We start from the raw sequence: 22272 nt of genomic DNA, 5'->3' as shown, positions 1-22272 counted from the left end.
AAACATCACACAAGGAAGGGAGACCAAAGCCTACGTGAGGAATAAAAATCCCAGTATTTCCCTGGCTTTCCTCCTAAACCAGTCTTACTGGCTATCCTCAGTGCACACGGTCCATGCCGGGGAGAAGCCTGACAGCCAGCTCCCAGCAGCAGGAGCTGCCAGGACCCAGATCTAATCGACCCTGCGGTTCCACCTGCAGCAGGCGGCAGGACGGCTTCTCCACACAGCCCATTTCTCAGAAAACCTGCAGCCACAGATGCCTATCTTCCACAGTTTCATTATTCTTCTTGAAGTTATTAGAAGCAGAGTCGCAGTTTTTGTGCCACACTTATGCAGTCTGTATCTCTGAGCTTCCCTAGAAATGTTACTATATTTTTCCTGAGAACCGGGAACTGGGGGAGTTAGCAGCACAGTGAGAGCCGTGATTAGTCCGGAGGGTAGAGAAGAATGTGAAACAAGACCGCATCAGCTGTTTCACAGAGGAGGAATGTTCTCCAAGGGGGCACGGCCCGCTGGGGAGGAGGAAGGGTGGGGGTGCAGCCAGGCGTCCCGATGCGGCTCAAATATGCGTGGTCCTGCTCTCCAGTTCCCGGTACAGAGCTCCTAAGGCCCGGGAATGTCCGGAGCGACAGGAACGTCCCTGGTTATTGGTAACTAGCCCCTTACCCCACGCCCAAGCTGAGGCTAATGAAGTGGCCCAGAGCTGGCCTCCCCTCATGGCTTCGGGATGGGGCCAGGAAGGACCAGCCTTAAGATCAGAGAGTGAGAGCTGTCAACCCCACCAGGGCGAGGAGGGGACTGGAGGAACAAGATGCAGGGAGCCTGCGGGCTGCTAAACATCCCAATGTGCTGGAAGGAGAGGGTACTCAGACTCTGCACCCACCGTCCCCCCGGCCCTATGCCTCTCCTCCCTCGGGCTGTCCCCGATCTGTATCCTTTGTAATAAGCCATTGATGGTAAAGTGCTTTCCCGATTCTGAGTCATTACAGCAAATCATCAAACCCAAAGGGGGCGGGGGGCAGTCACGGGAACCCCCAGTTCATGGCCAGTGGGTCAGAAGCACAGGAGCCTCAGGACTTATGCCTGGCATCTGAAGGCGTGGTCTTGTGGGACTGAGCTCTTCATCTATGGGTTCTGCACCAACTCTCAGTAGCTGGGGTCAGAATGCAACGGAAGTACGGGAGACACAGCTGGTGCCAGAGGATCCAAGACCTGCATTCACAAGCCTCTGGTCCCGCGGCTACTGAGCGCCCAAGATGCAGCCGGTCTGGCTGTGTCCTGCTCTAAGGACACACCGGGTCTAGAGACGGGCACGGAAGGAAAAAGCACAAACGTTTAAAAATCACATATCCCGGACTTCCCTGGTGGTGCAGTGGCTAAGAATCCACCTGCCAGTGCAGGGGACACGGGTTCGAGCCCTGGTCCGGGAAGATCCCACATGCCACGGAGCAACTAAGCCCGTGCGCCACAACTACTGAGCCTCTGCTCTAGAGCCCGCGAGCCACAACTACTGAGCCCACGTGCCACAACTACTGAAGCCCGCGCATCTAGAGCCCGTGCTCCGCAGCAAGAGAAGCCACTTCAATGAGAAGCCCGTGCACCGCAATGAAAGAGTAGCCCCCGCTCGCCGCAACTAGAGAAAGTCCGTCCACGGCAACGAAGACCCAATGCAGCCAAAAATAAATAATTAAATAAATAAATAATGGACTAAAAAAATAAATAAAAATCACATATCCCACTGGTCATTTTTTTCTAAGTTGGAATGATATTGGGCTGTATACACACATTACTGAAATTAATTTCATCTCTCTTCCTGCTTTCTTAATGAGATTACGAGGAAATTTAAAGCTCCCTATTTAGCTCACATTTGGGGCTTATATTACAGCTCTAGTGAGCAGCGCTGTTTTAAATGCCTTCATTTCTGAAAATTCAGGGACTGAAACCCTCTCTGCACCTCAGATTTTTACGTGTAGAAAGCAAGCGGCTACCAGGATGGGAGGGTGTGCGTGACAACAACGGGAAGAAAGAGCTGATACGCACTCAGGGTGTACGGTGTGCAGGGTCCGTGGGCTGGATTCACCCTAACGCCCCCTTAGTGACGAGCATCCCAGCCTCTTAGCACAGAAAGGCGCCGAGCTCCCGCCAGCAAAGTGACAGAGCGAGGACCTCCGACTTCACCCCCGTGCGACCCTGCACACCAGGGTGGGCGGACTTCTCCTGGAAAAGGGCCAGATAAATATCTCAGGCTTTGCGAGCCAGTTTCTGCTGCAATGACTCAGCTCTGCCCCCGTACCGGGAAGACAAACACAGGCCACGTTCTAATAGGACTACTCACAAGACCAGGCTGGGAGCGGGTCTGGCCCCCAGGCCAGAGTATGCCAACCCCTGCTCTATGCTGCTAAAAGCAAGACCATGGCCCCCAAGTGGAGTCACCTGTTGTAACCCTATGTCACCAAATAGAGACCTCATTACAGTTTCCGCTCTCCCAGAAACGGAATCTTAACCCAGTGGGTCAGGAACCGCCTGACCAGCACTGGTCAGCTGCCTGGTAGACTCCTGCCACTTGTCCCCTACAGGAAAGTGACCCTGTAATAACCCACCCGCTCTGTCCAGCATCACTTCCTTGTCCCTGCTCCCTTCTGAGGATGAAAGTCCTTCATCCGTCCAGCTCCTCGAGGCTCCTCTCTATCTGCAGATGGGACACTGGCCGATTCATGAACGCTAAATAAAGCCAGTAAGATCTCTAACACTTACTCAGTTGGATTTTATTTTTTAACAACACCACGAACAGAAATAGACATTCCTAAATACGTGATTCTATCTAACATCGGTACGCCAAAATACATTTATAAAGGATACCTTTCACAAAATAGGGTATTGTTGAAACAAGGCTGACCCGGGGAAGTGAAAGCCTGCAAGGTCACTTACTGTTACTTTTACTGGACATCACAGCAGGCCATTTAGGTATCGTCCCTAGAGGTAGTAAGTTCACAGCAAATGACTCGCTTCAACGTGGATGACACACGTGACAAAAATGAAATTAAAACGTTCACCCAGGGAACAGATGGAGGAATAAGGAGGCCTCCTGGTCAGCGTAGGTCCTGCCTCTGCAGAGGGAGGGGAACAGCAGGGCCCACGTGTGTCCTGACCTGGGGGGCTTCCTGCACAGATGCTATGCACCTGGGGGGGGTGAGTGCTGCCGTACTCGAGGTGCCAGGTCCTCTTGGACGAGGTACCCACGCCAGCCTTCTCTCCACTCCTGACTCTGACCGACAGTCTCAGCACAGCAGGAAAATGCAGCAGGAAGGCTCCAGTCAATTATCAAACTAATCTGAACACTTTTAAAAATATTGGCTCATGAATCTAAGACTCACTACAGATGGAAATGGTTTGGGGGAAAAATCCCACCCGCCCTCCAGGTGGAGGGAAGGCCGAGGAAAGGAGGTGTGGGGACCGAGCGAGGCAGCCAGGCTGTGCACCTGGGGACCCTGACTCCTGGCTTCTCTGCACGGATCACCCTGAAGGGGGGCCTGGTGGATAAACCCCCAGGGGACGCAGCGCAAGCGCAAAAGAGCATCAAAACTAGGAGGCGAGGGAGACAGAAACCCGTGGAGTCTGCCCCCTCCCTGTGGCCCCCAGCACCCCGCAGCTGGAACGGCCGGGCCCCTGCCCATCCCTGCCCGCTTTGTGCTCCCCTCCCCCCCTTCATTCCTTCACTTTCTTTGAAAATCTTTTTAAAGGGTACACGATAAAGTGATCTCTACTCTGCCTTGAGCCGACTAGGGTTGGTCACGGAAACCCGACACAGAAGCAGGGCTGTCGTTTCAGGGAGTCCTGCCTGGTAGGGAGCACAGCTGGCTGCGGGGCAGTGAGGACCGTCAGGCCCGGATGCCATCAGTCACCTTCCACTGGGAACCACACACGGCGGCTCCAAACCACGTGGCTGTGTCATCTCTGGAGCTTGCACGGCTCACCTGGGCACCTCACCTGTTACCGGACAGCAGACAGCTCACAGCCGGCTAGAGACCCTCTTCCCACGTACCTCTCCTAGGCGTGCAAACGTACAGGAAACGTCTTGCAACGCTTTCTCTGAAATGGTCCTTCGAGATCAGATTACTGTTTAAACAAGAGTGGTCCCGTTACCTCTGTCTCACTTGGCCAGTGACCAAAACCAAGCTAATCCTATTCCATCACCCCCTTTACGCCCCAAACAAGGCTCCAAAGAATGATCCATTACTAACAAAAACTAAATTCACCCTCAAAGGACCAAGACATGCTGGGGACACTCCAGATGCTGTCACAGAGTCCTTTCAAGAACAGCCACCAGGGCTTCCCTGGTGGCGCAGTGGTTGAGAGTCCGCCTGCCGATGCAGGGGACACGGGTTCGTGCCCCGGTCCGGGAAGATCCCACATGCCACGGAGTGGCTGGGCCCATGAGCCATGGCCGCTGAGCCTGTGCTCCGCGACGGGAGAGGCCACAACGGTGAGAGGCCCGCGTACCGCAAAAAAAAAAGAACAGCCACCAGCTAGGAAGTAAGCTCCAAGCTTGGCCTTCGGATGACCGAGAGGGAGTTCTGACAGCAGAGAGCTCTGGCCCTGTTTCACGGTCACTCTGAAGTGAGGCCTTCTGGAACCCGTCGACTCCAGGTGCCTGTCCAGAGGGGGGTGCCTGTCACACCCTGGGGGACACTGATGCTTGTACCTGACCGAGAATTGGCGCGGCCCCTTTAGAAGGGGGGGGTTTGGAAACACCTATCAAGAACCATAAAGACATCCATACCACTTAACTCTGCAACCCCTCGCCGAGGAACTTATGTCAAGGAACAGCTCAGTAGAAGAAAAGAAATATAAAGGAGCACACAGGCACCTCATCTACTGGAGCAGAAATTTAAATGACCAAGTCAGCGGGAAGCAGCTTACACTACTGAGGGCGCTGTCCCTCTACGGGATATTGGGCAACAAGAAAACATCGCCAAATTACTAATAAGGTGGGAAAATGCTCATATTAAGAAGAATATGAAACTGTACAAATGGTCACACATAATTTCAAGGACTAATGACAAACGTGAAATGTCTCTCTTTTAGGATGTTACGGTGACAGGAAGCATTTTCCTTTTTAAATACGGTCTTTAAGAGTTAGTTAGTAGGTTGCCTTTATCATTAAAAGAAACTCCACCAAAAAAAGACAAAAAGAGCAGTGCCAGAAAAGATGTCTCAAAAAGCCAGGTCTCATATGCGAAGGTGTGTGTTCAGCCCGCACGTTCATATTCGTACCTGGCAGTGCTGCAAACGTACCACCAGAGCAAGTGACGTGACGGGGACCATTCTGCCCCTAGGGAAGGGCAGCTGGGAGAGAGGCAGGCACAGCGGGGATGCGGGTGCCTTAGGGATGCGGGTGCCTTAGGGATGCCGGTGCGTTAGGGATGCGGGTGTCTGCTGCGCCCCCCCACCTGCCTGGTGAAGACGCCCAGCCAGCCGCCACCAAGGGTCACCGCACACGTGTGCAAATACAACACACCCACGCGAAAACGCTCCAGAAAGGCCGCCAGGACCGCACTCGGATAAATTCCCTATTTACACGGGGCGGAGGCAGCCTGCAGGGGCGCAGTCAAGAGCAATATTAGGGGAGGGCAGACGGAACGTTTGGTAAAGGTCTGCGGTCGTTACTGACGTGTTCGTTCTTGAGGAAGCGTCCTCCACAGCCCCGCAGCTGGTAGTCACAGCTCCGTGCACCAACTCTTCTTCCAAGCCACTTCTTATTTTATAACGTATTTCTGTTTAATACGGGGTCAAAGACTCCAGGGACCCTTCTGCCATTAACACCCGAGAACCAAAAAGTCAAACTCTTTAATGCGAGAGATTTTTAAAAGTCCCTGACAGTTTCCTGACGCTGGAAGTTACTCTAAACCCCTAAGTCCCGAATGCACAACCCAACCCAATCACTAGGCTATTAACTCATCCCAAATCCCAGAACACTATTTACATTCATTTTTTTCAGATAATAAACGGATATGTATTTTCCCACTATGACGACTGAAATAATTAAATTTACAAAAACAATGACTAGGCCTTCTATCTGATTTAAGTACAATTGTTCTTAGGTTTTTCTTACAGACAAAGGATTTTATGTTATGCGCTTGGGGGATGTTCTGTCATCACCGCGTGACTGGAGAGACTTCTGTGAGGCAACAGAATTAAATTACTTTCCACGATGCCCATGTGGACCATCTCTGGCCCAAGGCCTGGGTCCCAGCAGCTCCGTCATCAGACAAGACAGCACCGGACCTGCCAGGCCCACGCCCTGTGCCATGCACGCCCTCCCCCCCGTCAGAAGGGGAGGCCCAGGGCCTCCCGCTCAGAATGCTTTTAAATGGTTTTCATTTTATGCAATTGTATGAGAAGACAGTTACTAAAGTATGATTTAAAAAAAGAATATGAGATGCACATGTGCTTCTTTAGGAATACGCTAACCAAGAGGGTATGGCAGGTCTAATAACCCCCGTAATCGAAGGAAGACGAGAGTAGCCCAAATCCCAACCATCTGCAACCACCACGACGTGGTGATGCAAAAGCCCCACTCGTTTCTCTGATGGCCGCGAACGTCACGGGTTGTGCTCCCTACTTTCACAATGGAAGGAAACACTAATTAATAGCTAGTGAAGATAAAAATGTAAGTTTTTCACCCCAAGGCCACGGACCCCCTGAAGTCCATCCTCTCCCCAAAGGGCCCCCGGAATAAGAACCGCCTTTGGGGAACCACTCAGAACTTCCCATGATGCCAAGAACCAGGGCTGATTCAACAAATCCCTAGATTCCAGACTCGGGCGGGGCCCCAGGGAGGACCCGTCAGAGCAGAGGCTCCTGTGCTGTTGTAACAGGAACGCGTGCGGATGTGAGGACAGAGCCCGACCCGGGAGCCCAAGGCTGGACCAGTCCCCCACTCCTTCCCACTCCCCTGGTTTGACGCTCTGCCACCTACTCACTACCGTTTCCTCCAGCAAGTCCTCTTCCAACTTGAAGCTGGAAGGAAGCTGAACAGACCACCTTGTTCAGCCCTGCTTCTACATATGGAACGCTGCTTCCAGCAGACTTGCTATAAAGAAAACCCAAGCCCAGCCAATTCCAAAAATGCTGTCCTTAAACGTTTCCCAGCAAAGTGGGAGTTCTCATTTTCATGTCATGATTCTTCTACACATAGACGCCAAAACTCACATAAACAACCCCAGTCAAACAAAAAAATTCAGTGAAAGATTTTTTAACGATTATCAGAAACCACAGGTCAAAATAGAAATCATAAATTATACTTTAACATGGAGGCATGGATTTAAAGAAAATAATGTTCAAAAAAGCCACTGCAGATGTTTATATGCAGTCAATTTTAATAAACAAAATGCACTAATACAAGTTCTATGAACATGAATGAACATAACTGATTCTCTCTAATGTACGTAGCTCTGGGGAGGGCGGAACGGTAAGGAGTATCCCCACAGGGCGCCTTCCACCTCCACCCTCAAAGCATCCCGTCAGTGGCAGGGGAGGTATAAACAGGAAAGTGAAAGAGGCTACCAGCCCTATTAAACCTGACCCTCTCTGCACCCCAGAGGAAGGCCAACCACTCTTCCGCCTGACCAGCCACTGGAGGAAAGCCCCACGCCATCCCCTCCCCAGGCCAGCTGCTGAGCCCACGCCCCGCAGCCCCAATCTGCTAGCACGCACACCTGGAGCCGCGTCAGGGCACCTGGGCAGCTGGTAAGGGCCGCCAGAGCGGCTGTGTCCACAGATGCAGTGCACCTTCCCTGGGCTGGGACCGCAGCAGGACCTCCGTCACCACTGAGCACCTCCTCTCGTGCAGGGACCATCTCAGGCCTCCGCCCCCCCCTTCACCGGGTCTGCCTGAGCACAGGATGGCCAACTCAGAGCGCGAAGCATCAGGCCTGTGCTGAAACCAGGAAGATCTGCTGCTGGTTTTTATTTGCCCAAATTGGACAAAGTCCACGGACATCCCCATCGTCACACGTGCACACACTCACCTGCCCTCACTCACACACACACATGACGGAACCATTTCAGACAAGCCGGGCACTGAGGACCACCCTCCTCTGGCCCAGACTGACCTTTGCAGGGCAGGGTTCACGGCTGTGACTCCATTTCCCTCCACCGGACCTCTGAGGGCATTGGGCTTCCTTCCAAGACTGCAGCGCAAACAGAGGAGCCCTGGGTCACTCCCCAGTGGGCCCACAGTGGACATCCTGGCAGAGCCGACCTTAGCCAGAAAGTCAAGGTTAGTGGGGACAAGCCACGTTGATATCATGCACCCTTGACAGGATGTGATGAAAATGGTGCTCACCCTCTGTGGTCTTCTCCCCCAAACGTGTAATCCAGCCTAATCACGAGAAAAACACAAGACAGATCCCAACAGAGGAACGTTCCACAAAACACCTGGCTGGTCCTCCTCAACACTGAAAGTATCGTCAGAAGGAGGAAAGTCTAGGAACTGTCACAACCAAGAGGAGCCTCAGGAGACACCATGAGTAAATGGAATGAGGTTTCCAGCATGGGATCCTGGGGCAGAAAAGACCATTAGGGAAAAAGTAAGAAGATCCAGAAAAGTATGGACTTTATAGTTAACAATAAAGTACCAGTCTTGCTTCATGAGCTGTGACCAGTGTACCAGAGTAACGGGAGATGTTAACAACAGTGGAAACCGGATGCTGGGTATGGCAACTCTCTGTACTCTCTTTGGGATTTTTCTGTAAGTCTAAGACGTTTCTAAAATTAAAGGTTTATTTTAAAATATATATGTACTATACATACTACACATAAATCCATATATGCAAAGCATAACATGAACGCCTTTCAACAATTACAAAGTGTACTTTGGAAAAATTAGTAAAAAGTCCACTCAGCAAAAGGAGATAAACACATTTATTGATTAGCTCAACACGACAGTATAAGGTTATTTACTTGGTTGAAACAGTACAATTTTTGCTGTTCTTCAGAGAACACGTGACCTGTACTTACACACATAAAATCACACTCTACACAAGTCTGTAAACGACAACAAAGACCTTGCTTCCTTGAATGAGACCCAAAAAGACTTATTTAGCAGGCATTAAATTTTCTCCTGTTAAGGTCCCTGAGAGCCAGGAATCAATGTATTCCAATCAATCTTTAAAACGGCCAACACAAAACTCATAGTTCAAATTAAATTCTCGTTATTCTCAAATTAAGCTTCCCTTAAACACAAAGCATTCATTACAGCGTATCACTAACCCACGTCATCAAAAGTTAAAGGAGGAACCGTAAACGAGTTCAGTGTGAAACAGAGGACAAATCACTAATTATGATTTGAATTGTTTTGAATGCCAGGATTAAATTATTTCCGGATGCTAAACAGAAACACAGAAACTGGTCCACCGACTTGCTGTTAAAAGGGCACGATGATTTGGGAACTAGATGAAGCCGAGGTCAACGACCTGAAACACTGCATTTGAAAAAATACAAAAAAATAACATCTATAATGGAGCGAACAAATAGTTCACATTTCAAAGGAAACACTTCGAACTCGACAATCAGGATAAAAAACAAACCTGCAAAATGCCTGAACAGGACGGATTTACAATATTCATCACCAATCCAGGCGTAGCGGTAATCTGATTAAATAAATCTTTTCTAGATTAAAATGTAACGGCAATTTAATGCACTTACACCGTCATCAATTAGGAAAAAAAAAAGGAATTAGAAGTATCAGTGGGCTTCCTGACACCGGCATTGCCATTAAAAGCAGCAATAAGTAGTTTTGTTCTTTTTCTTTTTAAGAGCTAAAAGTCGTAGGCAAATAAATCACGTGTAAGCAGAGTTTACATAATCTGAAAATTACGGAGTAGTTGACCCCAAAACCACACGTTCATCCTAAGCAAACTGACAGCATGGCCTCACGCAGGCCCTGGGAAGACAGCACCGTCCCGGGAAGGGAGGCTGGTGTCGGGGTGAGGACAGGGTGCCAGCCCCAGCTGCAATGCGGCCACAGAGCTTTACCAGCGGCAACTGGGACCATCCCTGCTCAGCGGACACTCCACGGTCTCAGGGCTACCTGACTCTCCCTGAGAATATCTGAAATGAATTCTCCCTGGCCTTGAGGACTTTCCATGGGTCTCCCCTGCACCACCCACAGGACCCCACAGAGAAGCGTCGATCGTGAACCTGCAAAATCACTCTGCTGGTTCACAAGCTCCCTGAGGGCAGGGCTCTGAGTGGTCTACCTTTGTGTGTCCATAGCTCCTAGCGCGGTGCTTCTGCTGTAGTCGGCACTCAAAAGTTTTCACTGGGTGACAATTCAGGGACGGCAACCTAGTCCGGCAGTCTGATCTGTGGGTCAGATCGGGATGGAGAAGGCAGCCTGCGCTTTGTCCCCGCACACGTGCCCTTCGGTCCTCCAGCCAGATTCACAAAAAGGGACCAGCAGCCTCAGTTTACCACGCGCAGGCCGGTTCAGCCCACTCTGTTTTGAAGACCCTTCTCGAATAAGGAACTGCACAGCTGCAATTTCTAAACAGGGGAGGCAGAGCCACAAAAGGTCTTTGAAAACATCAGCGTTAAGCCCCTGCTTCGCAGAAGGTGAGACGGAGGTGGAGAGGTGTTAGAAGCGAGCCGGGCAGCTTGGGCCAAACTAGCAGCGGGTGGACACGCGCACCCTCACTGCTCACAGGAAACCAGACGTCTCCGAGTTCACATTTAGGCCAGCTATTACTGAAGTTCAGGATGAGGCTGTTTTAAGCCAGCCCCTATCATAATGAAAAGTCAGGAAGTTACTGCATGCCGGCAAACGTTTTATTTTGAGGGAGGAGGAGATTTCAACTACCGTAAAGACAAAGCCCTAAGGAAGCCCTGCGTCCGCAGCTCCAGATCCGGGGCACGACCTGACAGCAGGACCCCTGCGGCCAGCCCCCGTCCCTGTGACCCCTCACGTTCCTTCTCTCCACTGTGGCCAAGTCACAGTACTTGCTCCTCCACCGATGAGTCAGGATCAAATGATACGGTGACACACACAGAACAATTAGACACACACAATGTTACCGGGCAGCACACAACTGCAGAACCTCCAAGTCTGTCCAGAGAGTGACTATTGACCTTTCCTCGGTCCTTCTCAGTGCACCGAGGACGGGAGGTTAAGGAAAGAAAAGGACTGACTGCACTTGTAACCATCTCCACCGAGAAAAGTTCAAAAATTTCCAGCAGGCTCATTCTGTGTTATCCTAGCAACAGAACAGGAAGAGAGCAGATACAAGAAGTGACCAAGTAAAAGGGAAGAGCAATACAACAGGAAATGATTTACAGAAAACAGATCTAGATTAAGCCAAGGAAACTTCTCATGGCAGCCCTCTCAATTTCTAGGCTTCTCTGACTTTATCAAGTCAGAGCCTGCTTATAAAGAAAAAGAAGGGCAGAGAGAACACGGCGATCCAGGCCACCTAACAGGCAGCGCTGCCCTGAGCCAGACGCTGAGAGAGACGAACAACCCAATTATCATTTTCCCTTTCCTCCTCCCTGGATAAGGTCTAATTTGTGATATTTTGGTTCTCTCTCCCCTGAAGAGTTTATTTTAGAACTATATAAAAAAAGGAAATAAAACATTCAAAAGCTGACAGATGTGACCAGCTCAAAGATTAGCAGGCTGAACCTAGGATCTTAAAAACTTTAGTAACAACAAAAACAGGGTTTTTTTCCTATAAACAATCACCAATTGTAAGGATTCTGAGCTAAGTAAACAGAGGTCTTCGATTAAACCAAACTCTGAAAATCAACTACCTATTAAAAGCAACTGATAAGGGACCCCATTACTTCCCTGTTTGTGGACATTCTAAAGGGAATGTGTTGTCACCACGGTTCAGCCAGATTTCATAATGCTTCCTACAAAATCAGCATTTCATATTTATCTGGTCCAAAGAGGGAGAAGTAGAAAATTTAAAAAACAATGCATGCCATACTTTACCACCAACAATATTACAGATAAACCATGGTTAACTCAGTTATATTAAACTTTCTCCTTTATATACTTAACTGTAGAGGTGTATAAATACTGTTTAGCTTTCTAAATAGGTATTATTTTTCATGTTTATAAAACTGCAGGGAGGGCTTCCCTGGTGGCGCAGTGGTTAGGAGTCCGTCTGCCAGTGCCAGGGACACGGATTCGGGCCCTGGTCCGGGAAGATCCCACATGCCGTGGAGCAGCTGGGCCCGTGTGCCACAACTACTGAGCCTGTGAGCCACAGCTGCTGAGTCCGCACACCACAACTGCTGGGGCCCCCACGCCTAGAGCCCGTGCTCCGCAATGAGAGAAGCCACCGCTACTAGAGAAAGCCCATGTGCAGCAACGAAGGCCCGACACAGCCAAAAATAAATAAATAAAATAATTTATTAAAAAAAAAAAACAAACTGCAGGGAAAAAATGATCTCCAAGAGGGCAACTGCGTGAAAGAATACATGGGCCATTAACTGAAAGGTTTAAGCAAAGTATATGAGCAGTCGCTCGTAACAAGGCTGCTGAAACACTGACTTTTCAGGCCAGTTAACCCTCTGCTGTGGGGACAGTCTGCTGCATTGCGTGGTGCTGGGTAGCATCCCTTGTCTTTGCCCACTGGGTACCAGGACCACTCCCCAGTCTTGACAACTGGAAAATGTCCTCAGACACCACCAATTGTCCAGAGGGGCAGAACCACCCCTGGTTGAGAACCACTAATTTACATACAAGAGTAGAGGGTCACGTCTCAAGTTCCTTTTTTTTTTTAATTATTTGTTTACTTACTTATTTTGGCCGCGCTCTGCGGCATGCGGGATCTTAGTTCCCCAACCAGGGATCGAACCCATTGCCCCCTGCATTGGGAGTGCAGAGTCTTAACCACTGGACCGCCAGGGAAGTCCCATCAAGTTTCTTTTTTTAATATTAACACCTGAAAAGGTATCCTCTTGTATTTGCCAAAGTGAATTGCTTTTATTTCTTAACCCAAATCTACCAGCTAGGAAAATTCAAAAACGAATGGGAATTTTCAGGTATGCAGTATGTTGAAAACATTTTCTGCCTCTGACTGTAACAACCCTCTCCGAGCTGAGACATTAAGGAAAAGAGGATCTCCTTCTTCCAGAAAGCAGGGCAGCCTTCCCTCCCGGGGCTGAGCTCACCTGGCGCAAGGCACAGTCAAGTTCAAGCACCGGAGCCCTCATCTACGACCCTCGACGGAGCCTCAGTTCCACCCAGGCACCCTTCAAAGTGAAAATGACAACAGCAGAGGGTCGGTTGTCCTTCCCCCAGTTTTAAGAGGACAGTTTCTTTATAGTCACCACCGGGTCTTATCTCCTGAACCATATGAAAGAGACCTACGACGGAGACCCCAAGAAGGGAAATGAGGCAGCACAGACGTCTTAATAAAGGGAGGGGAGCTTGTACACATAAGCCAGGCCAGTCCGAAGAAGGCAGTAAGTGAACACATAAAGGAAAACCACCCGAGTGCAGGTAAGGAAGGCAGATGACTTAAGCTGCATGGCCAGGGTCGGGGAATCACACACGAATGTGAAATACAAAGGGAAGAACCAAAAGAAAGGAAAATTCTGCTTTTATAGCCGTCTTGCCAGATTCTGCTCCTAAGTATGTTCCTTAAATAAGAAAGCAGGGCTTCCCTGGTGGCGCAGTGGTTGAGAATCCGCCTGCCGATGCAGGGGACGCGGGTTCGTGCCCCGGTCTGGGAGGATCCCACATGCCGCGGAGCGGCTGGGCCCGTGAGCCATGGCCGCTGCGCCTGCGCGTCCGGAGCCTGTGCTCCGCAACGGGAGAGGCCACAACAGTGAGAGGCCCGGTAACCGCAAAAAAAAGAAAGAAAGAAAGAAAGCAGTTTGGTGAAAATTCACTATTCACCTATATCAAATGCCCTGAAACTGATTCTAAAGTAACTCTCTGAATCCCTCGTTATTTCGTGGTCTCTTAAAAATACTCCAGCAGCTTGCAGTTTTTACGTCCATGTCCCCAAGCTGGTTCCCATCACTCAGAGCAAGAAGAGAGCTGTTTATCCCCAATCCCGACATCTCCCCACCACCCCTGCCCCCAACACACACGGACTTGAAAACAGGGACACAAGCTTTTAAAGGGACTGCCCTTAAAACGAATACAGCTGGAAAGGGGGAGAGACAGAACCGCTCTTCTGTAGCCAGGCTTGCAAGTGACATAATTAAAATATCTGTTGACTTGCAGACATCCTTAAACGCTCAGCCAGAACTCATAGGATACGAAACTGAGGCACATCCTTTAAGGAAGATCGATGCCGACACTGATGGGCGTCCAATGAGACAGCCACTGGCGCCTTCTCTAAGCGTCTCACGCCCATCTCTCCCTCTTCTAAGATTCCTCCCGAGCGGGCCGCCCTCACCGCGGCTGGGAGAATTATTAAGCTTGTTTAAGTAAATAAATCTTTGCTGCTCCTCCTGGGACAGGCTGCATGGAGAGAAGCAGCCGGACTGCAAACCTAAGCCTGTGAATTCAGAGAGCCTGACCGCGTGATAGCCCATCGGAGACCGCCTTCCGACCTGGAAACACACAGAAGTCCCCCAACAGCACCACACTCTCGATTGTATGTCAGTTCCATCTGCCCCGAGGGGAGGCTACCCAGTGCTTCCAGGGCCCTCCAACAACGGAAGGGCGAGTTTAGGATGGTCCGGCACTAGGAGCCTCGCTTAGGACGGCAGCCGCTGTCGAAGTTCCCACAAAGTTAGATCAGCAGTCTTCCAAAATTCCAAATCACCTGAGAATTCATCAGAAAAGCAAATTCTCAGGCCCCCCTGCAGACACACTCTGGTGTGTGTCCGGCCATGAGTTTGAAGGAACCCTCCAGGGGATGCTGAGGCCCGGCTCTGAGCTGGAGAGTATGCCTGTCTGGGGGTCCCCTGGCCCGTGGTACTCAGAAAGGAGGGCTGGCGGGCACGAGCTGCAAGGCCGGGGACGCTCACGGGTGCGCCTCTGTGACTCTCCGCGGCACACCCGCCAGGACCACTGGAGCGGCCGGTGCTTACTCACAATGTCCTTCCGAAGTCCAGGGCCTCCAGCATAACTTGGCTGGTAAGAGGTTCCCAGAATGAACGACCTCCAAGCTCTGCTCCCTATCAATGGTTTTCCATTATGTTCCTCCAATCTCACACCATCATAAACGTTTACAGCTCTGTTCACGCATTTTCAGATACACCTTAATGAAGAGATGGTGGCCTGGCTTAGTGGATAAGAGCAGAGCCTCAGAAGTCAGACAGCCTGAGTGTGAATTCCAAATCTGCCACTGACCAGCTCTGGAACCTTTGGCAGCCTGACCTGCTATGTCTCCATATCCTCGACTATAAAGAGAAACACAGCAAGAAATCACACGCAGGTTTTTTTTTATATAAATTTATTTATTTTTATTTATTTATTATTTTTGCCTGTGTTGGGTCTTCGTTGCTGTGCGCAGGCTTCTCATTGCGGTGGCTTCTCTTGTTGCGGGACACGGGCTCTAGGTGCGTGGGCTTCAGTAGTTGTGGCACGCGGGCTCTAGAGCGCAGGCTCAGTAGTTGCGGCGCACGGGCTTAGTTGCTCTGCGGCACGTGGGATCCACCCAGACCGGGGCACGGACCCGCGTCCCCCGCACCGGCAGGCGGACTCCCAACCACTGCGCCACCAGGCAAGCCCCACACTCAACTTTTGAAGGCATTCAATGAGCTAGTATTTTGTGTAACGTGGTCAGCACAGTCACTACAACGTGTGGTGTGTGTGCGTCAGGGAAGAAGCCCGTGATCACTAAAGAAATATGACTTTTAGGTTCTATACTTAGAAATTAAGTACTTAAATATATCGGAAATACACTGAACACTAACATTCCCAAGAAGTTATTTTGCATTGGTAACTTAACCTCTAGAATTCTACACACATTTTAAAACATTTGTAAAACGTACAAGTATCCTGATTATAGGTAACCACCTCTGGTTTGAGTACTCTAAAATTGCTTGAGTACCTGAAATACCACAGTATTCCTCAGAACTACAGATTACACCCTTCCCACTACAGAATAAAAATCACCATTATTATGATCCCAGGTTGCTTCCTCTATGTCTTTTCAGCCATCTCAACTTAGGAAAACACAGACTAAATGAAGCCTGCGTCATTAAAGTGTCCAGACCTGTGCTCTCCAGCATGCAGCCACCAGCCTCATGGGGCCGCTGAACACCCAAATGTTGCGAGGCGAGAGGTACGCCATGAACGGAGAACACGTGCCGGCTTTCGAAGACTTCACACAAACAGAATGTGAATCACCCCATTAGTAACGGTTTATGTTGAACACGTGGAAATACAGATACTTCGGCTCTACCAGGTAAAAGAACAGACTGTGAAAATTAGTTTCACTTGTTTCCTTTTACATCTTTAACGTGGCTACTAGACAGTTAAAACCCCCTCTGTGGCTCGCATTATATTTCAATGGGACAGCACAGCTCCTGACAATCTTCAAGGGGCGTTCTCAGGAAACACCCCACATGAAAACAGACACAGGCAGCGTTTTCGGCACCAGCCTCTCCGCCTTCCTTAAGGGTCAGGTATAGTTCCGGGGCACTTGCACCGTGATGCTGTTATTACAAGGGTAACACGGAATCGGCCCCAAAGTACAGAAGTCTTTAAAAATAAACTGACAATAAACGTTATCACAACTAGCAGGCTGCCATCCAGTGTGTACTGGGGGCGGGGAAGCATATTTAGAGGCTGAGAAAGCAGTGAGGAGCCCCACAGTAGCCACACTGAGGACGGGGGACGCTGACCCGAGGGCAGTGGAGAGCCAGCGATGGGACCACGGCCAGGCTCGGGTACCCGGGCGCAATGAGCAGGGCGGTAGGCGTGGTGAAAGAGGTGTTCTGCCAGTGCAAGTGAGAGGGGAAGTACCGCAGGGCTCAGGTGTAAAGAGATCTTTTGGAGGTAAAATTAATAAGATTGGGATTTGGGAGGCAAGGGAGAGTCCAGGATGACGCAGTGAGTCAATGCTGGGGACATTAACGAGAAGGCAGGCAGGTCAGGAGGCGGTGCCAACAGCTGTGATGTTCAGAGTTTTCAGTGGAAATGACCGGAGGGAAGTCGGATGATTCACTGGAATGACCGACTGAGTCAGGAATGAACAGGTTTGCAGCTGGAGAGCTGCGGTCGCACAGGTGATCGCCTGGAACAGCTCCCACTGGCCCAGGCCAGCAACACAGGCAGCGATCAGGGTGGACGTCACCGAACCCTCCCGCACCCGCCAAGGGGACGCTGGCTCCCAGCAGATCCAGTCTTAGCAGCAGCCCCAGCGATGCTCCTGGCCCCAGGTTCCACCCGTGGCCAGGAAACGCTCTCGTTTCCATACCAAACCCAGCACTTTCCGTACATCTTGTATTTGACCGTGATCCTGACCCAAAAACCGTGCTGCAGCTGAGCCAACACCGGCTGAGGAGAAGCGTCCGCAAACGGAATTGGTCAGGGCTAGTTCTCTCTCCTAACGGTTCTCCTCAAAGCCTGAAGCATCTGGATCCCAGCGGCCGCCTTCCCCGCGTGTGGAGGCTGCATGATGAGCACTGAGCTGCCAGCCCCTCCCCTCCCCGCCACAGATGTCCTCAAGCACCAGATCCCAGATCGGGGTGACAGAAGCCACAGGAAGCCCTAAAATCGTCAGCCTGGTTTTGAACACAGTGACACACTGTTATGAACTGAACTGCCCCCCGAATTCACATGTTGAAGCCCTCACCCCCGACGGGCCTGCATCTGCAGAAAGAGCCCTGGCAGCAACTAAAGTTCAATGAGGTCAGAAGGGTGGGGCCCTAACCCAACAGGACTGGTGTCCTCCTAGGAAGAGGAACAGACGCCAGAACGCCCCACATGCAGGGCGTGTGAGGACACAGCAGGAAGAGAGGCTCACCGAGAACTGAGTCTGCCAGCACCTGGATCCTCACTTTACAGCCTCCAGAAGGGCGAGAAATAAGCTTCCTTTTCACGCTCAGCCTGTGGGATCTGTGAGGGCAGCCTGAGCAGGCGTGCACACACTGAATGGGGACAAGCGCCCTTCAACTCGCAGAGAATGTCCAGGCCAACGGGCTCAGACACCGAAATCAGGACAGGAGGTCACCTCCAGAGTGAACTCACCTGCCCGCCCTGCTCCCACCTGCAGCCGGGCAGGGGCCCACACACTCCACCCATCAGGACCTGCGGCAGACCCGCAGCCTCCCAGGGACTACCACGCCCAGCACCTCTGGGGGTCATCTCCTGCTGAGCAGCCAGGGGGCTCTGTCACCCCGCCACTGTCTCTGGGCTCCGGGGTCCTCACACAGACATCAGGGCTGGAGCCCACGTCACCATGTTATTTCGATACTAAGTATGGTGGTGGACGGGAAAGCTAACTGGTAAGCCATAATCTTCCATCTGAACACTAGTACCTGTTATTTTTATCTGACTTGGGCGTTTCAGATCTTCATTTAACTGCCAACCAGCAAAACGATCCCACTTTCCAAAACTCTCAAAAGGGGAAATTGCAGTATTTCGATTCTGAGCGCACTTGAAGCTTCTTTTCTTAAAAACATTAAAAAATGGTATAAAAAGAGGTAAGAGGACACTAAATGGCTAGCTTACCAGGCCAGGATAACAAATGCTCTGCCCAGAGTTTCCAGTTCAGGTTAACCTGGACAGACAACCTATTGAAAAGTAAAACATTTAGGCAACCCACCAGGGGGTTATGTAGCTGGGTTTGCTTTTCCTCTTGCTTTTTTTTTTTTTTTTTAAATTAATTTTAGCTTCAGGACTATAAGTGATTCGTTTGACAGAGAATTTACCAAATAGAGAGGCCACCAGACCAAATCCTCCCATTGTCTGGACCTGGACGTGCTGGAAGCAAAACCTTATGAACCTAGAGCCTTAACGACTGACAGGCTCAGAACTCAATATTAACGTGTTCAATCAGTATTTTCTGGGCATCCGTGTGTACAAGGAATGAACACAAGCCACGGGGCCAACTGTGACAAATGCGTGTGTGTGTGTTGGGGGAGGGAGTTATAACTGGTTAATGTTAATTATACCTTCAGAAATGGACACACTTTGGGATCCATTCAAAGTGAAATGTAGGAAAAGAAAAAAGAGTCTAATTTTTAAAACTGTTACTAAAATGGCCTAAAGAAACAAGAAACTATCTTTACTCTAGCTCCATACTTTGAAACCGTTAAATGGCTCTCTTGACCTCCTTCTAAACTGTCTTAACTCAAGCATTTAACAGTATCAGCACGATGTCATCTTTAGCCTTTGAAAACAGGCCACAAAGGGTTTCCATCACTCATTTTAGGAAAGAGAAACATTTTGGAAGGGCCAATTGCAACTCATCTGGATGGGAAAACTCATCTCGCAAGCCTCGGATTTGAGTTGTGGGGAGTTGTGGGGAGTTTCCAGTTCATCTGTGAAAAAAGTTAGCTTACTAGATTTCCAAACATGGTCCACTACCCACCCTACAGTTCTAGCGAGCAATCTTCCGCTTGATTTTTCATAGAGGAGAAGCATGTCCCCGGCCCTCTCCCCTGGTTCACCGGAGGCCATTCTGGGCAGTTAGAAGCATGCGTATCCCGGAGAAACATGTGTAACACAGCCTCATCCAGCCAATGCTAATGAAGTGACCAAGGAAAAAGCTCCAGGTCATTCTGGGCAATGGAGAAGACTTTAGGGTATTTTAAAAGGTTATCCAGTTTGTATACACACAAGAAAGATTTCAGGTATGTTTACAGTGGATGATAACACATGTCTCAAATACTGTGTACAGATGATCTGTTTGTTGGAAAACCTCAATAATCCCCCAATGCAAATATTTTAACAGAGGCTGGGAAATATGGCAGCTTCAAAGAGATGAGGGATGAAGAGAACTGAAGTATAGGGCACGTAATAAAGAAAACCTCAAAGCCTGACAAATGAGCACAGCTACTTGCAATCACCTTAATCAGGCCCCACCTTAAATGGGGAGCGAAGGGGATGGGTCAGCCTATCCTCCAGATGGCAATGTCATCCCGTGGCCCAGGATCAATCCCGCTGAGTATTTAGGTAGCAGCTGAGAAGCTCGGGGCCCAGGTGAGGAGGCCTCTAGGTAACTACCAGCTTACAGCTGCTTTAAGTTCCCAATTTCAGCCTCAACTGGCTGCAGCCAGAGGACCACTAAGATCCGGCCTCTTTCTTCAAAACTACATCTAACCAACCTGGAGGAGAGAAACATCAAAGTAGGATTTTCCCTCCTGGTCACTAATTCAGAAACACGGTTAACACCCACATCTGGGGAAACCCCCGTTCCAAACACCTAAAAGCCTACACCGACAGCTCAGTCTCCTGGTTAGGCCCACTCGATCTGCTCGTGTTCGCTGGCTGCTACCCTCTTTATACAACCCCACCACCCATGCCTGAATCCTGTCATTAATTTACCCGTTCATCTAGGGCCACTGGGTAAGTGAATTAAGGGAGTGTTCAGAAGCAAAGTTTAGGTCTGCTTTGGTAAGTTAAAGCAGCCCAGATTAATTTCATTTTCAGTCGTTTTAAGTCCTGTTGCTTACGATATCAAATGCAGTGGGATGAAACACACCCTGAATAACTCTCATTCCTACCAAAATCCCTTTGGCGAAGCCCAGGAGAAAGCCACACTGGGCCGGGACCAGGTAAGGACCCCCCTACCTGTGGGTCCCGCAAGCCACACCCGGTGGCCTCTCAGGGTGCAGTTTCTTTGGGGTCAAAGGAAGGGGTGGGCCTGCGCGGGCCCCGCGCTGCGGCCTGCTCATCCCGTTGTGCAGACGCGAACTTGCCAGGTTCAGCCTTAAACCTGTTGGCAAAATAAACAAAGCCAAATACGGGGAACACTGCCGACCTGACCTGTCCTGGGTGCCAGAGGCCGACCCGCGCCCGCTCCTGCTTTGTCCCCCGCGCTGTAGAGACGCCAGTGAGTCCGGAACCCCCGGGCACCCGCGCAGCCCTTCCAGGGCGATCTCCACGGTCCACAAACGAAAGCGTTTTGCGATCACACCCCCCGCACACTCCACGCCGACTGCGCTCACCAGGGGAGTTACCGTCTACGCCCTCAAGTCACACACCGAATTCTTCCAGAACCGCTGGGTGGTTCGATCGCCCAGAATAAGCCCAGGGCAGCGCGATCGTGAGAAACTTTGTTTCCGGGGCCGGTGATCTCGGGCAGGATGCGGAGCCCGGCCCCGGCACAAAGCGCCCCGGCCCGGAGAGCCTCCCGTACGCCAAGTGACAGCAGCTCCGCAAGGGTTCGCAAACAGTCGCGACCCACAGAAGTTCCGTGGGCCGCGCTCGCCTCCCGCGTCCTGAGCGGAGCCTGCGATCCGCGCGGTCCTCCCCGGGGGCGCGCCCGGCCCCCGCTCCGCGGCCCCGCGCGGGCCCAGTCCCGGGACCGCCGCGCAGGCCCGCCCAGCCCGCCCGGCCCGGGGAGGGGACGAGCCGGAGATGCCGGCGGCCGCGGGGCCAGGCCGCGAGGGCACCCGGCCCCCGGCCCCGGCGCGCCCCGCCCCGCCAGCCCCGCGGCGCCGCAACTCCGAGAGCGGCCCAAGTTGACGGCCCCCGCCCCGGCCCCGGCCCCGGTCCCGGTCCCGGTCCCCGGTCCCCGGTCCCCGCCCCGGCCCCGCTTACCTCGCGCGCCGCCCGCCGAGGCCGGGGCAGCGGCGCGGGTCCCGGGCGGCGGCCGCGCTGCGCCCGCCCAGGCGCCGCTCTTTGTCTGCGCCCCTCGCTCCTCCCGCCGCTCGGCGGACGCTCAGGCCCGGGCGGACCCCGCGGGCCCGGCCGACCCCCGCCGCCGAGCCCCGCGCCCGCCGGCCCGCTCTGCTCCGGCCTCCGCTCCCGCCGCGGCGCCCCCGCCCCTCCCGGCAGCGCCCGCCGCGCGCCCTTCCTCCTCCGCCTCCTCCGCTCCGCCCCGTGACGCCGCGGGGCCGCCCAGGCCCGCGCGCCCGCCGCCCGGGACCCACCTGGGCGCGCACGGCGGCCGGGCTCGGGCGGCGCTGGGACCGGCGCGGGGCTCGCGGCTCGCGGCTCGCGGCTCGCGGCTCGGCCGGGGGAGCAGCCCGGCCCGGGGGACCCTGCGCGGAGCCGAGCGGGGCGCCGAGGGGAGGGGAGGGGAGGCCCCGCTCCGACCCTGCGCGCTGGCGGAGCGAATAGGAGGACGGGAGAGGCGAGCAAGGCAGCAACTTCGGTGTCGAAGGACCGGCGGGTGGTCTTTCCAT

The 22272-nt window shown here is 51.9% G+C and overlaps 1 protein-coding gene across 6 annotated transcripts in view; it reads right to left on the bottom strand.

Annotated features, from left to right (window-relative positions):
• NCK2 (NCK adaptor protein 2) overlaps positions 1-21904 on the bottom strand; it is a 136239-nt gene extending 114335 nt beyond the window's left edge. For 3 of the 6 annotated variants that reach the window (XM_032651981.1, XM_032651986.1, XM_032651987.1), the window contains exon 1: positions 21686-21904. The gene's annotated coding sequence lies outside the window, so the exon portion shown is untranslated. Of the gene's footprint in view, positions 1-8114; positions 8609-10262; positions 11042-20713; positions 20859-21685 lie in introns of those variants that run through there. The other 3 variants (XM_032651985.1, XM_032651984.1, XM_032651982.1) reach the window with 3 other exon arrangements.
• Positions 21905-22272: the final 368 nt, after the last annotated feature.

The sequence above is a fragment of the Phocoena sinus genome, chromosome 13, assembly GCF_008692025.1.
Source record: "Phocoena sinus isolate mPhoSin1 chromosome 13, mPhoSin1.pri, whole genome shotgun sequence".
Classification (NCBI taxonomy): Eukaryota; Metazoa; Chordata; class Mammalia; order Artiodactyla; family Phocoenidae; genus Phocoena; species Phocoena sinus.
This window is presented reverse-complemented; position numbering and strand designations above follow the sequence as displayed.